The sequence below is a fragment of the Mus musculus genome, chromosome 6 (genome assembly GCF_000001635.26).
Source record: "Mus musculus strain C57BL/6J chromosome 6, GRCm38.p6 C57BL/6J".
Taxonomy (NCBI): domain Eukaryota; kingdom Metazoa; phylum Chordata; class Mammalia; order Rodentia; family Muridae; genus Mus; species Mus musculus.
In genome coordinates, this window is record NC_000072.6 from 24,173,096 (window position 1) to 24,189,734 (window position 16,639).

A 16,639-nucleotide genomic window follows, 5' to 3' on the forward strand; every position below is an offset into this window, starting at 1 on the left:
GGGGAAGAAGAGAAAGAACATTCTAGAGCACTAGTACTCATTCCAAAGGGGTAATTAACAGTCTATTAGTTCATAAGTCTGATGATTTGGACATTAAATAAAACGAAATGATTGTATTCTTTATAGAGAGTCATTACTTTCTCTCTGAAGTCACTAGCTTTATGATTTATGAACAAATGCAATTAATTATTACTTATGTAATAAGCTCTTAGTGTTACTAGCTAATAATGCCACCAGATGAAGCTTTTTATTTTTTTAAAAGAATTAAACAGAGGATGGTATTCACTTGATCATCTGAATTGTTTTACAATAGGTCATTTTCCCCCCTAAGGTAAGAATATAATCTATAAGGTAAAATGACCGCTAATATAATAAATATTAAATTATTCTACAAAATAGCTGAGGAAATAGTTACTGTTTATGATTTAATCTGTTTATTTTTATTTATCATGGACATACATTTTATATAAAACCTACCTTTTGTTTCTTTGTTTCTTCCATTGAATTTTTCTGTTATACAAAGATTTTTAGTTAAAATACAATTACATCACTTCCTCCTTTCCCTTTTCTTCCAATCGTGTACTCCCTCTTAAATAGATCACTTCTTTTTTATTATTAATGTGACATATACATGTATAAACAAATAAATACATCCTGTTGAGTCCATTTAGTATCCCTTGTGTGCATATGGTTTGAGGTCAGACTACTTTGTATTGAATAACCCGCTAGGTTCATTCTTTCATCCTGGGGAAGGGTAATTCTCTCTCTCCCTCCCTCCCTCCCTCCCTCCCTCCCTCCCTCCCTCCCTCCCTCCCTCTCTCTCTCTCTCTTTCTCTCTCTCTCTCTCTCCCCCTCCATCCCCCTCCCCCTCCCCTCTCTCCCTCTCCCTCCCTCTCTCTCTCTCTCTCTCTCTCTCTCTCTCTGTAGTCATTAGTTACCTGTGATTTTTGTTTGTTTGCTTGTCTAGGAGGTGGAGTTTGGCCTCCTTCCACATTAGCATATCTGCTAGTGATGTCATTGTTTGGTCTTGTTTGGGCAGCCATATGGTTCCAGTAATATGTTGTTACTTCCTTGTCATTTCCAGCAGACAGAATCCCATAGCCTAGTCCTCTGGCTCTTATAGCCTTTTCACTCCTTCTTCCATGATGTTCTCTGTGCCTACAGTGCAAGTTGTGTTGTAGACATATCCACTGGAGCTGGGGTCCACACAATCCCCTGATCTCTATATTATAACCTGTTGTAGTTTTCTGTAGTTGTTTTCATCTGCTTTGTAGAGAATTTTCTTTGATGAAAGGAAAGAGCTCTGTGTATCTGTGAGTACCAGCATAAGCTTTAGAATGTGGTTAGGAATTATGCTGGTCTGGTAAAATGGTAGTAATTCATGCTCTGGTAAGGTCCATGATCTCATAGCCCCAGGTAGCTGGTTTGACTCTTTAATGGTGAACTGCTTGTTTTATTTTTGCTCTTGTGTTTTCACTGTCCAATTTTCTATTTATTAAGAAGAATAGAGCACAAGTTCCTTATGGACATTTTTCAGTGGGCTTTTTCATATAGTAGGCATTTGCTAATTATCTGATACAGTAATGAATGAATGAATGAATGAATGAATGACACTACAAATTAATGCACCAGTTAGCATCCAAACTGTTTAGAAAAATAATTAAGAAAATAAGGGGGAAAGTGAGTAAAGCTGCCCTAAGAAGCACAGGAGTAGCAGTCCTGCTCTGGGAATGCTACCATCTTACTTCCTCTCCTAGGCATCTGGTGTACTCATCCCATTCCGACAATGTCAGCAGTCCCTAACTCAGTCCTAATGGCAGCCGCCAGGGTATTCAGAAGCAAACCCAGGACACCTGAATACAGCATTTATTACATTTGTGCATAGATAGGGAGGCGCAGAGTTGTGATATCCTAGAACACTGATACAAGTTTACTATTCTCTCCAAGGGAACATGAAGACTCTTAGCAATTGATTACTTGGACCCACCACAGAGTCTGAGCTGATGTAAGCTATCATACCTCATGTGAAGTCACAAGACTCTGCCATGCAGATACATGAAGTCAGGAAGAACCAAGTGTTGAGGAAAGCTACCGAGCCTAGTTTAAAGAAATAAGTGAGGCCAACATCCTCCTTCCACCCCATCCTAGCAAGCTCAGTCCTGCTACAAAATCATTATTACTCTCAGTAAAATATGTCTGTTTATCTCTCTTAGGCAGAAAGAAAAAAAAATCCTCCTATTTAACTACCAAAATATTGTCCCTTTGAAACATTTCCTGTCCCTGATGACGATGAAAGCAAAATGTTAAGGTTTCCAATGGTGATTTTATTTTAAGTGTGGTAAATGGCCTTGACCCAGTACAGCTTGCAGTCAAGCTGACCCATCTCTTTCACAATTTTTTTTTACCTAAGTGTAGAATATTTGACAATATGCTATTACCATGAATATGGAAGCTGGCCAGGCTGTCCTCCTGCAGTAATTTTCTGTTGGCATAGCTACAGCATTCTTTGTTCTGCACCACTTGGATTCTTTTATTATTTGGGTTGGTGGCAAATTTCCTCTTCTTTTACCCTAGACATACGGTGATACATTTTCAGAACATTTTCTTCTCGACTCATATCATTGTCTGGTTATACCACCTTATTTGAAAAGCCCTGAGGATCCAGCTGAATTTATACGTTTGGTCTGAATGCACAAACAATAGTATTAAGATGTAGTCTGAATTCTGGGACATTTGAAAAGGAATGAGGCATCCGTAGCTTCTGTTTAGTGCGTTCCCTGAAATGTTCGAATGCTGGAAGTCTAGTCCCCAATTTAACAATATTGAGAGGCAGTGACAAGACATTTAAGAGGTGGAAATCAACAAGAGTTGATTAAGTCACAAAAAACTATTCTCATAAATGTGTTAACAGTCTTCTTCAGAGATCAGGTTAATATTCTCAAGACAGGATGAAATCTTGCTGAAATGAGTTCTCTTATGATTGGATTACTGACTGTGAGATGGGTTTAAGATCAAGCAGACCAGCCTCTTTCCCTCTCTCTGGTCAAGTGCCTTACACATGTCAACCTCTCTTCTATCATATGGGCCTCATTAGAAGTCAAGCAGAATCAATATTATCTTCTTGAACTACAGCATCTCTAAAGACCCGTCCTGAGGAACCTTCTTTGAAGAGGGACCTGCCTCAGGTGTCTTGTTATAGTAGAGAACATAGACTGACTCAGAAGCTAATAAAATGGACCAAAACAAACTCTTCCTAGCAAGTGATTTATCTTATCTGTACGAAACTATCTCTTCCAAAGAGGAAGACTGTCTGAACAAGGCAAAGAATCCTCTGGTCTGGCAGAGATAAGACAAGCCTTATTAGAGGGCAGTTAATTCTGGCTTATTACTTTGCATAATGATTTCTCCATAATAATTCACTATAAATTCTCAAGCAAATCTCCCATCCTACTATGGTTTCCTAGACATTTTTAGATTCATAGTACTTTTGGTTTGGAAAAGTGTTCCAAGGTCTCAGGAAATATGCAAGCCAAAACTTGTTTCTTCCCAGCATATTGCTGGATACCTCTGATGACAAGTGACTCATTTCTTCTTCCAGACTGAAACAACTCCTTTCCTCTCTGTTCATCTTATATTTTTATTAACAGTGAGACAAACTTTGTCTTTCTGTAGGTTTATCTCCTATCTTAATCATGCTTGGTGTCGTTTCTGGGAGGGAGGGTCAAGGGGGGATAGGGAAAATTATGTGCTGTCATTGAGAATTAGCTTAAAGGAAGGGATATGAAAATACATAAATGACTACCTCACGATCCAATTGGAAATATGATTGGAGGGAATAGTAGAAATCATGCCATATGTGGAGAGGTGAAAGGATACTGGAAATTAAAACTTTAAGCAGTGCTGAAAGTGGAGGGAAGATGGGAGAAAGAACAGGGTTAAGCAAAACAAAGAATGTACAAAAAGCTTTATGAGATCCACTAGATAGAATGTGAATTCCAAAATATGATTTCAAGAGTTTGAATGGTTGTACCCTGTAACTGTGGACAATGATGCTTCCTAAAGACAGGTCTTAAGTGAAGATTGCAGTGCCAGGCATGGGAATACTTCCCAACAAGTTATTGTTGGTCCGGGAGGCCACAGAGGCCTCCAAAACAACACTTGCAGCTGCTCTTGTTTTGGGCTACTTGCCGTTACTATATGGTGAGACCCTATTCTTGAAGAAACTCATAGTTTGACTGCAGGATGTAAAGAAATCAGTCATATTGTGCCAGGTTAAGAATTCTCCAAATAAAATTAATCGTATGTTCTGTAAAAGAATTAAAATCAATACTGAATATACATGACACCATAAGTGTAAGTAACATGTGTCCCTAAACAGTCTTTTAAAAAAATTTCCTCCTGTAAGAATATAGAAAAATTCTGCAAGAAACAGTCAGGGGGCCCCTGCTGAAAGAGGTCCCTGCTGAGAGTGAGTTTGCACAGGGAAGGACCAGGTGCACTCACCTCTGACTCTCCTGTAAAACAGAATTTCAACAGAGATCATGAAAGATCTAAGAAAAGAAAATTCAAATGACTATCGCTCATACTTTTGCATCCATCATGTGTTTAACAGTGGCCTTGAACATGCTCTGGGCTAATCAGCTACTCCCCTTTCTTTGCTTAAGCTGACCAAACCTATTGTAAAACCTATTGTAAAACCAAAGTCCCTAGCCCCTTCTGTCTTTTCTTTGTTATCTCTTTTAATAACATTTGCTACCTACTGCTGCCTGCTGTGTCTAAAGACACAGACTCGGAATTAAAGACTCCCTGCCTTTAAATTCTGTAATTAGCAGAGGAAAACCAATCCCATCAACACCCTAGATGGGAAAAGAACCATTGCTCTAATAAAATAGTGTTTGTTTGTTTGTGCAGTACTGAAAATTTAATCTGAGGTCTTCTGACATGCTAGCTAGATCCCTAGACAAGTAGCCACGCTTTTTAATGGACTACTAGATTAAATACCTAAGTACAGTAATTGAGGTGACTTTTCAAACCAAAGTGTAACAATTTATTTTATATTTTTTTTAAAAAGTCATTATAAGTGTAGCTATTTCCCTGAACAGTTGTATCCTGTCTTCTTGGTGAATTTCTCATTTCTAAGTAATTTGGAGAAATGTTAATGATTTGGTGTGAAGAGAGTCAAGGTCCGAATCCAAAGCCAGGGTTTGAATCCCACCCTCACTGCATATTACAAGTCCAAGGGGTCTAACCCTTGAAAACAAGTGTAGACTTATCTCATAGGTTTCTTTCAAGTGGGCAAGCAGGCTCGAGTTGTTTAGAATAGCTATACAGAAGAAGACATTGGACTCTAGTCTATGGCTGCTGTTGAGACTACCCATCCAGTTATCACTTTCTTTTCTCTAAAGCCAGTATTCCATTGTATTTGATGCCAAGTTTAAAACTTTGACAAGCCACCCTCTCAAATAGATGCTTGCTCTGGGGTCTCAGTCGCTTGAGTGTTAACCTTGGAATGATATTTACTTTTGTTATTGATTTTGACATATACAAATATCATAATAGAGTTTTATTTAAGGTAGAAGGATTACAAAACTCTAGTAAAAGAAAATTTCATTATAAAAGTACTTGATTGACAATCTCGCTCAATTATCTTGTGTGGAAGTTATAAACACTGACGAAAAGTATGACTCTAAATAACTAAAATAGGCACAATTCTTTCAAAATAGGCAAGTGTCCTCTAACTCAAGGATTCTCAAGGTTTACTATAAAACACAAGTCCATCCGCTAACAATACTAACTAGCAGCTATAAATGTGATGAAACTCAAGCTCTGGAAAGACCCTTTCCAGCTCTGTTTCGCTATGTCTTTATGTGTCGTTGTGGCTGACAGTCACAGTCTTATGCCATCTCCCTCATTTTTCTGCCTCAACACAGGTGGAAATGGATCCATCTAGCAACTGATCTGAAATTAGAGGGACTTTATTACACTCCTACATGAATAAACAGAATAAATGCATGCAGTGCCAATAATCTTACCATGTAAGATATTTAAAAAGAAAAAAAAATTGTCAGGTTGGCAAACTTAAGTTCTCTTTAAGAGAAAAACTACATGATCTCCCTTTACAAATCATTCTACAAATTCTTGTTACATATTTCAAATGACTTATGCTTAAATTTATTCATTTAAAGGTTCTCTTCATGTCTCAGTCATACATGGTTAGGTAATACACATAAACATTCGCACAAGGATTTTAGGGCTTTGCGATTGTTGGTTGATTGTTTTCTGAGCTAAGAATGAGACGCAGGGTTTTGTACTTTGTGAAAGAAAGAAGGAGAAATTGGCTTTGCCACCTGGATCCTGCAACCTGACTCAGGTCCTTTAGAGGAGAAGGAAGTGAAGCATCTTCAGCAGAAGTAAGGCCCTTTAGAGGAGAAGTGCATGCCTTCAGCAGCTGAGTGATGTCTGGAAACTCTGCTGCTTGGTTTTAATATCCCTGCATGAATCATACTGGATCTGACAAACTTCAGGAACTTCTTTATATAGTAACATACTGCTTGGTTACATTAGCTTATTATGATAGTTAATACATCAATTTTTTTTCATATTTGGAGAAAATCTCCAATTGTTTACTAAGAATCTGGTTTCTCTAACATTTACTATTAATTTAAAACTTTGTTCCTTTGTTCTAATGTTTTGAAATTCTTAGAGATAGCATCTTTCCCAGTAAAATAAATGTGTAATTATCAAAAACCCTGAGGATAATCTCTAAGCTTTGATGTTGTTTCCTCTAAAAATGAAAAACAAAGTATGAAACTGTTAAGAAATATCCTCCAAGCTAATCCCAAGAAATACCAGGAAAAGCATAGCATAAAAATGGCCCTAGCACCACTCAGAGATCCTAGAGACTAAGCCACCAATCAAAGAGCATGCATAGGCTGGTCCTAGCCCCAGGCACATATGTAGCAGAGGCCTTGTGTGGCCTCAGTGGGAGAGGATATGTCTAATCCTATAGAGACTTGAGGTCCCAGGGAAAGAGAATGTTGGGCGTGGTGGGGGAGGGTGGGTAGTGAGAGGAGAGGGTAGGTGGTTGGGGGAGCACCCTTTCAGAGACAAAGGGGAGGGATGATGGGGTGAAGAACACTGGGAGAGGGAACTGGAAAAGGGGACAATATTTGGACTGTAAATAAATAAAATAATTTAATTAAAAAATGGCCTTAGCACAACTTTCTGATAGAACCCCAGGGAACCTGGTCAACATGAGATAAGGGAAACTTTAAGGTGAGTTTTCCATGGGATGTTTTGTCTCAGCACTGGTGATTCCTCTACACACGCATCCTACAGAGGAGTCTCATAGCCATCGAGTCAACTGATTTCAAGTTGACATCATATCACATATTTTCACAAATTATCTGCTCAGTCTGAGCACGTGGACACTGGATTTAAGCAATACATATAGCTAGTGGAGACTAGAAGCCAAGAAAATTAGGGCAAGGGTAGATCTACCTCTAAGAGTTTCACTGGGAAAAAAAATAATAGATTCTTCAAAAAATTAGGGCAATTAGACACTTACATGTAAAAAGTGAATTTGAGCTCCTTCCTTATTCTATATATCAACATTCATTTAAATAAGCCAAAAACAAAATCAGAAAATTAAAAAGACAACCCACAACACAAGAGCAAGCCAGATACACTCTCTCACTCACTGTTTTATTCAATACACTCTTGTTTCCACTCACACTTTATCAGAGGCAAAACCTGAGAACCAAACTGAATAAATAAACTAAATTTCTATTATGTAGAAAGTTAAATTGACTCAGATATTTCATTATAGTGACAGAAAATGAAGTAATACAGTCTAAGAAATAGGGATCCTGGATAATATGATAATTCAGTTTTCTTTAGGAAATCCAAGATAATTTCAATATGACTATACCAACTTATAGTCTTTCTTGTTGTTATTTTTAAAGTAGCGTTCACTTTTGTCTGTCATTTTCTTTTTTAAAAACTTAAAATTTAAATACTACTTTATTTGGAAATATTATTTGTAAGTAAATAGTAATTATGGCAAAGGAAACAAATATAGAAAGAGATAAAAGACACAAAGAAGAAAATCTAAAATATTGCTTTTGCTAAAAGCTGTGATGTCAATATTTAACTAATATAATAGTTTTAACCTGAAAACCTTTTGAAAGTTTTATTAGCTATTTCAATAGTGCCTGAGATACAAAGATTACAAAGCATGGCACCCTCTAAAATTTTATAATACAGTTTTAAAAATGGATGTGTGGAAAAGGATCAATAAACTGTTTTTAGAACTTGATTGTACTCTGTGATAGTTAACAGAGATCATCAGCTTAAGGTCCCAGAACTATATCCACTTCTGCACATGCCTATGAGGAATTCTGTGGACTAAGTTCTTTTAGGTGGGAAGACCATCTCAAATGTAGGACCTGCCATTCTGGGGACAGACGTCCTGGACTACATGAAAAGAAGAAAGCTAGCAGAGCTGTCACTATTCAGCTTCTCACTGTGGACATAACTTGGCCAGCAGTTGCATGGCTTCCCTACCATGACAGACTTCCTAGAAATCTGTGTGCCAGAACTAACCCTTTCTTCCTTAAGTAGTTTGTCATAGCAACAAGAAACGAAGCTAATGTACTTCAGCGTAGCTCATAGTTTGAACACAAATGATAGACTAGACAAATGTCCCAGCATATAGGAATGGAGGACAGAATTGCTCAAAGTAAAGGGGAATGATCTTTTAGCAGAACTAGTGTTTCCAAGAGAATATTTGGAAAAAGTAGTTTGCAACCAAGGCCTCTGGAGGTTTAGGGCTACTTAAAGAAGTATTTGCTGAAGTACGTAGAGTGTGGCTTGAGAGACTTAAAAGAAGGTGAATTCAAATGAGTAAGTATTTTCTACATTTACCATATTTATTTAAATATTTATAATTGTACTGGGGGTGGGGTTACCAGCAGGAAAATGATCTATTTCTTCCCTTTGAGAGACTTGCAAGGTGGTAGGTAAGGCATTAGCATATACTTTCAGCAATGTGACAAGCATTGAAATCGTTGCAAGGCACGTTGTGAGAGCCCAGGAACCCTAACAAGGTGGTAATAGAGAATCAAGGTCAGGCATGAACCAAGACACAGAAGCATGGCCATCTATTAGGTAATGGGAGAAGAATTAAAGGTAACCAGCAAGGAGTTAATAGCATTAAATAGCTTTAAATTTAAACAGATAGAGTCTTTTATTTGGTGTGTTTGGAGTATAGAATCATCATGGATGATGGTAAGACAAGAGACTGGCAAAGTCAATGGAACCTAAATGACACTGGGTCATAAATTATAGCTTAAGAGATCTGTACTTTATTCCTAGATCAGTAGAGATCCATGAACTACTTTAACCAGGAAATAAGAATACGTCAAGTTTTGCTTTCAGAAAGATTATTTAAATAGGTTCAAGAAGTTCCTTCCTTAAAGGCTGTTGGTGACAGACAGAAAACCTCTCCCTTGGGAGAGCTGAAGGGCTTGACTTGGAGCTAATCAAAGGAATGAGACTTCAAAATCATTTTCAAAATGGACGGCAAAGTGCTTCCCCTGGATGCTAAAGTAACTCCCCGCGATAATACTCCCATCGCAGCCACTAACAAAATGGAATACATGGGAGCTTCTTCCTCTGCCTGCTCCCCTTTGAATCCAGATGTTCATGGGCAACAGTAATTTCCAAATCCCAGGTCTCATGCCTGAGATCTCAGTGCTGAACAGAGACTGTGAGGGATCAGTGAGTCAGATCTCTGGGCTCGACCATACAAAGACTGGATCTGTAAAGCAGAAAGTCTACAGTTATCATGGACTGAGAGGTCCAGGCTTTCAAGCAGATAGTCACCTCACTTGGCAATGAAGTTTATGATGAAATGGTAAGGAATCAACACCAAGAACATTGTATGGCAGTTAAGGCAATAAATGGACTCTGGTGTGAGCAGTGTGGATGAGAAAGGGAAATCAAGGATGACTATTTAGGAGTGCCAGCTACAGAACAAAAAAGCATCAAGGAAGAAGACTTAGAGGGAAACGATTCTTCAGGAAAGGTAAAACTATATTCTTAACTAGAACTGGTAAAAGGGGAGGTTACTGCTGATAGAGAAAATTAATGTACTTTGGATATCCTAATGGATTAACTTTTAGTGATATAGAAATCTGTTTATTGCATATTTTGTCTTCCAGTAACACTAACCAAATGAAATAATATATTCACAAAGTTTTTAGTTATATTCAATGAAGTAAACCAAAACCACTTGACTTCTATTTGGGGGCTAGGGAGATAGGTACGTATTATAATTTCTGAAATTAAGGTTGCATAGTGAGAAGAATATTAAATAGTTAACCTTTTCAGTAAATCATCAGCTACTGCTTTTCCCGGCAGTTAGTTGCCATGCCAGTAGTTAATGAGTTACTTATGTAAATCCATAATTGGTGTCACTATGTAGTATCTATGGAAAACATTTCCCTACATGTAGTTTTGTGGTAATAGCTACTGTAATTGAGTCAATCTGGACTTCAAACTTACATAAGAAAGATGGATTGCTGTTTATCTCATCACCATGGCAGGCACAGTGTGAATTTCTTAGGAATGGCAATGGGAGGAAGAAGTAAGCCCTATCTATTCTCAACTGAGATCTGGCAGTCAATCAGCAGTCTTACCAGTTTTGATTGACTGGCGCATACTCCACCTAGCGAAGTGTATAGGAAGAGGCTCCAGAGCAGCAGAAAAAAAGCCTAATCTGTGTTGACTGCTTCCTCATAGTTCCTTCAGGTTCTTTAGGACCTTTGTTGGACAAGACAAAACCTCTTATGGTCATCCCTGGCATTTGAGCAGGGATAAGCCTACCTTTCTCTTTGTGTTTGTGTGTAGAGTGCAGACAGTCTTATCTGCTCAGGGGCAGGGGCTGTGAAAAGGAGGTTCCTCTCATTCCAAACACAGGTCTGTCTTAATAGATTCTTTTCACCTAAGCAGCTCTACCTAACAACTGTTATATGACCTGGAAAATCACCTCCTCCTCCTCCTCCTCCTCCTCCTCCTCCTCCTCCTCCTCCTCCTCCTCCTTCTAATTTTGTCTGCCATTCTTAACACAAACAATCAAGCAACCACAAAGTGCTTTCTGACATGCTTACACAGTTGTAAAGCAGAGACAAGTAGTTCTTGATTGATCAGAGCACTCCATTTATCTGAACATGGTATACACAATGTAGTAGGCAAAATATTAGCTGTGATGTGATGGGGAAATGCTGAGGACTGGTACCATCAACCATGGATTCTTTTGTATTTGGTGGGTAAGTGTACATTGCTGGAGAGGCTACATATGCACATGCATGTTTGGGGAAGTGTATATGCACATGGCTTTTTATATGGGCCCTGGTGATCCAAACTTGGGTCTTTATATGCATACAGCATGCACTTTAGCTACTGGGCCATTTCCCCATTTCCCTAGCTCAATCTTGGGTTCAATTACCCATGCTGCAGATTGACTTTAACTTAAAGTGACTGAATTAAGCATGTCATTTCCCATATTTGACTAGTGTCTAAAATACAGGACCCTGCTGAAGGCCTCTAGATAACTCTTGAAATACTGTGTCAGTTTCTGAGAGTTATAGGAATAGGTACATCATGAAACACCCCACGACAAGGATCCGTGACATGGACAGGGATCAACGCAGTTTCCTTGGTGTTATACACAAATTATCCTCATGTTTTCATAGCGGGTATTTTATCAAGTGAGCCCATCTCTTCAGCCCCCTTTTTTTTAATATTATTTTTGAACATAACTTACTGGTATACTTCTACCAGGAAATTCAGTTCTTTGAAAGCAAAGACTCTAGCCTTTGGCATAAAGCAAACTAAGAACTTACACAACACACACACACACAAACATATGTTAGGAGAAGGATACCCTTTTTTGCACCAAATGGAGACTAGAGCAATAGTATTTGAAGAAAAATAAAATAATAGTGAGGTATCCTCAAAGCCCATTTGCCAAGAACTGTACTGTTGTAGTTAGTGGTAGAAACAGAGACAGAGTACCAATAAACTGCTCAACCTGTGGTGCACTCTGCTTGCTGCAAAAGTTTGAGTTTCCTGTATTTTAGAGTAGAATTCTGTGAACATCTTAAAATGTTTTCTGTAAATACAGACTTTCACCTGAGTGACAGAAAAGAGCCATTATCAGCGTTATTAGTAAGTCCATTTCCAAAGAAAACTCACTCTTAGAGAGAGCATGAACTTAGTGCATGGTCACAAGTACAGAAAATTTGTTTAAAATCATCATACATGTGCAAGACCTTGAGCACGTCTAAGAAGACCTAGCTCTTCTCTCTTACCCACAGGCTCAGTTCAATCACTCTTTGACATCCTGCTGCATTTTCTTCATGCTAGAGCTTTACTTTGTGACTTAATCTAGCTTAAATCTACCTTACTTAATTTTAAAGTCCTAAATGTAGCCATCTTAACGTTCTCCTTTCTTCCTCGTTGGTGTGCATTTCCTTGGCAAGCTTGCTTCTTCGGGTTATTTTTCTGATCCATACCTAATGCTGCAGGCTACCACCTACAGGATGGGTCCAGTAAACATGGGCCTGGAAGTGACACAAGGAGGTAAAAGAGAATGGGCTCAGGTCTATCCAAATCAGAAGAGAATCGTGATAGAATGGGGTCAAGGATAGTGTGAATTCCAGAGGACTGATTGCATGTCCTTGAATGGAGGTCACAAGTAGCTTTCTGTGTGAGTAGATTCCTTATATGTAAAGGTAGCTGGCAGACATCAACAGCTTCAGTGAAGGGGGAGTGAGAGCCAGTGGAGTGAATGAAACCCTCAGCTCTCAAGAGAGGGATGGAGGAGATGGAGGGACCTGTGGCTGCTTAGCTATTTGGATAGGAGGGCGTCTGTATACTCTCTGAGAGGACAAAATAAGGAGACATATTTAAAAAGCGAAAGATATCTTTGATGGCAAATGCTATGACATGAAAAATAGTCCTTTTAAAAACACTTATTCACTGTTATTTTAACTGTCCAATGCAACAATTCAATTCAAGTATATAATATACAGTCATCAATTTGGTGGAGCTAAGTCATAATTCTAGTCAGGAAACTTTCAAGTCAAAATGATGTTTTTGCTCTTACTCTCCTTTAAACCTAAATGGCACAGACTGGTGTTCATGTCCTCTTCATTCTCCCTCTAGTCATTTTGCTTACTGTTGACTTTTCGCATCCTCTGTCTTGAACATGATGTGAGAGCCTGCTTCTTCTGCCATCTCTGCCTCGATATGCACTTCCCGAACTTAGTGGCACACTGTATTTTATGCTTCCTTTGTCCCTTGCAGCCCCTTCTCTGTTTTCTTCAACCATAGTTTTCAACTTTGGTTCTTGCACACAGGAAGTATTCACAACCCTATGACTCCTGGTTCCTAAGTTAAGAGTACCACATGTGTACAGCGTTAATGTCATAGTGGAAACTTACAGTCCTTAAAACTTCTTATGTTGACATTCTAGTGCCAGCCCTTATGATCTATGTGACCTCAGGCAAGTTATTTACCCTTCCAGATAAGACTGATGATAACAGAAGCTCTAAGCTTACACATATCTTCTAATAATTCATTCAATGAGTTCCAGTGTCTAGAATAACACTTGACCTATTTAAGTTTAATGTTATATGATTTTCAAACAGAAATATCGTGCTTATTTGTATAAAATTAATTAACTTCTAGTACACTTCAATCATATTCAGGAATGTATTCGCTGGTAACTTTTAGATTCAGCGACTATAAGCTTCCAGTGTAGAATACAATGAAAAGGAAATCTACTTCAGACCGCCCAGGTATCTGAGACATTCTCAATGAATGTGGTTGTTACAATTCCCTAGGTGAAACATCTTGATAAAGAAAACGTCCAAAATTCCTGCTGGGGAAGCATCTTTAATTAGTAGAGATGTGGATGATTAGGGAAAACTCACATCTCCTGAAGGGTCATTCAGAGCCGGTAATGACATGTTGAAGAGGCAACACTCATCCAATAACTTTTGAATCAAAACAAGGACAGCCCCTGAGACCAACTCCGTCAGAAGTCATGAGTTATCACTGCACTACCAGTACCCACCACATGTTTTCCTTTTTCCTTTTTGTCTCCTGGTAAGATCATGGATTTCTTGTGCAGGTAACCACCAGAGGCTTTGCTCTTTAGATTGACCACACGGGTATATTTGTCCAATATTCTAGTTATCCAGACGTATCCTCTAGCCTCTGGGGGATGTTGTTCCTCTGTGTATGATTTTGTCCTTATACACTATATGTAAACTGGACATATATGGTATGCTACTTGCCCTCAGTATATTGTTTCTGAGATTGAGCTACATTGGATGTGTGACCAACACTTCTTGCCTTTTTATCTCTGAGAATATCGCACTTGTGGGTCGTTAATTTATGTAGCCATAAGTAAGTGATGGGCACGAGGACAATTGACAGCATTCCACTCCCACATATAAACTATTAAGGACATTTGCAGGATGTCGTCTGTGAACTTATTTCCTCTTCAGTTTTGAGTGAACACTTAAGAACAGGATTTTTGAGCATTTGCAGAGCACCTTGTAAAAACGTTACCACAGTATTTCCTGGTGTAATCTGGCCATTTTGTAGGTCTGTTAGTGGTCTGTAAGCCCCAGCTTTCTACATTATCACCAACAGTTGGTACTATCAGTGGGTAAAGTTGAAATTTTTAGTAATTCTGGTAGATTTGTATTAGTATCTAAATACAGCTTAAATTTCTATTTCTCTATTGGCTAGCAATGTGTTCTTTCTATATATTTAGTGTAAATGTGTATGTGTGTGTATTTATTGGTGAAACCTGAAAGCTTTTATGTATGTGTAAAACTTAGGATTTTTGTTTTCTAACTCTCCATTGTTATTGTTATTCATCAAGTTAAAAATGCTTTTCATAAATTCTCAGTATACCCTCTTCTCAGATACATGCCTTCCAAGTTAAAAATGTGCATTCTGGTCTTATCGGTACTAAAGAAACCCATTATGCTATTTTAAATTCTTTGTGTGTGTGTGTGTGTGTGTGTGTGTGTGTGTGTGTGTGTGTGTGATTTCCAACTTCTCATAGGAATTTTGGCTCAAATAAAAATTTGACTGCTTTTTTTCTAAGCTCTGTAAGCACACCCCATTTCATGCTTACTTTGATCATTTAAGCCCCTTTCTTTAGTGTGCAGAGAGGTTACTGTTACTGGCATTTCTGTTCATACATGCACCGAAGTGCTAGACATAATCTAGTGGCCAGGTTGCCTAGGCAAGCACTGTCTCCTTTGCTCATCCTGGTTTTTATCCTGCTCTACTTCCATGGTATGAGAGATGAGACAAATTACAAAGCACAGTGCAAGCACACCTGCATTCTGTTATTACTACTGTTATATTTACTATTTATTGAGAACCACAAAATTCTTACACGCGCTTATTATCATTTATTATGTACTGAGAAACAAGTGTGCTGATTTCATATCACTTAGTAATCTCTAGAGGTACTATGGATCATACCTTCAAATTTCTACTCTGTGTTATTTAGCAGAAGACCTTTGCTCTACTAGGTAGTCATCAAATGCTTCTTAAATGAGAACTGTGCATGCTTTTAGTGTGCCACCCTTGTAGGCTACCTAGAACTCCTCACACTGCAAATAGTTTTCCTCTCTTAATGAGGACATTTACTGGCTGGTGATATTTGCTAGCAGTATTTGACTTAAGTGGCACGTGGTTGAACGTCAGTGGGGTCTTCCATGGTGAGAGTTAAAATACTTTTGAGATGGTTTTGCTGTGGATCTGCCACTTATGTGCAGCTCAGAACCCAATTCCATATTAAGAGACAATAAAGAAGGCTGCCTTCTTGAGCCTCATCTGAGGATTAGTTCAAAACACAGTAAATAAGCATAATGGTTTCATCAGAATGAGGTTCTTTCAGAGAAAGAACATACCTCATACAGGCAAAAGTTTAGGAGCTTGCCTCAGCACCTTACTTTTCTTTACCCCTGCCTACTACCAACCTTTGTAGTTTTATATTCTAAATGTTTTGTTTTTCCTTCATCAGGCTACCAACTCCATGTTGGCCAAGCCTTTTAGCTGAACTTTCTGAAGTTACTCTTTCTTGCCTTCCCTTCCCTTTCCCATTGTTTCCTCTTTGATTATCTCTGTCATCTCTTCCTGTTCATTAGCCTTCTATTGCTAATCACATCGGGCTGATGACCAGGAAATTTTTGTATGTCTTTCCTTAGTTTTTTTTTTTTTCTAGCATTTTAATATCATGACTCCTGTTCCTTCTTTAGAATCAATAGCAGTGGTTCTTCTTTAGGTCTTTATACTTATCTTGCTTTTAATACAAATGCAACATTCTTTTACCTGAAATGATAAGAAATTCTCCTCCCTTTTGTGTCTGGTTGTTATTAACTCCACAGTCTTAATTCATTTGCTTATGTATGAATTATTTTGTCTTTAATCTTATATCCATTTGCATTCATTTTTTAGAAAAATATCTATTTTCCTACCATTTGCTCCACTCCTAGTTTATAATGAATGCTGAAATACAATGTGTAATATAAATTTAAACATT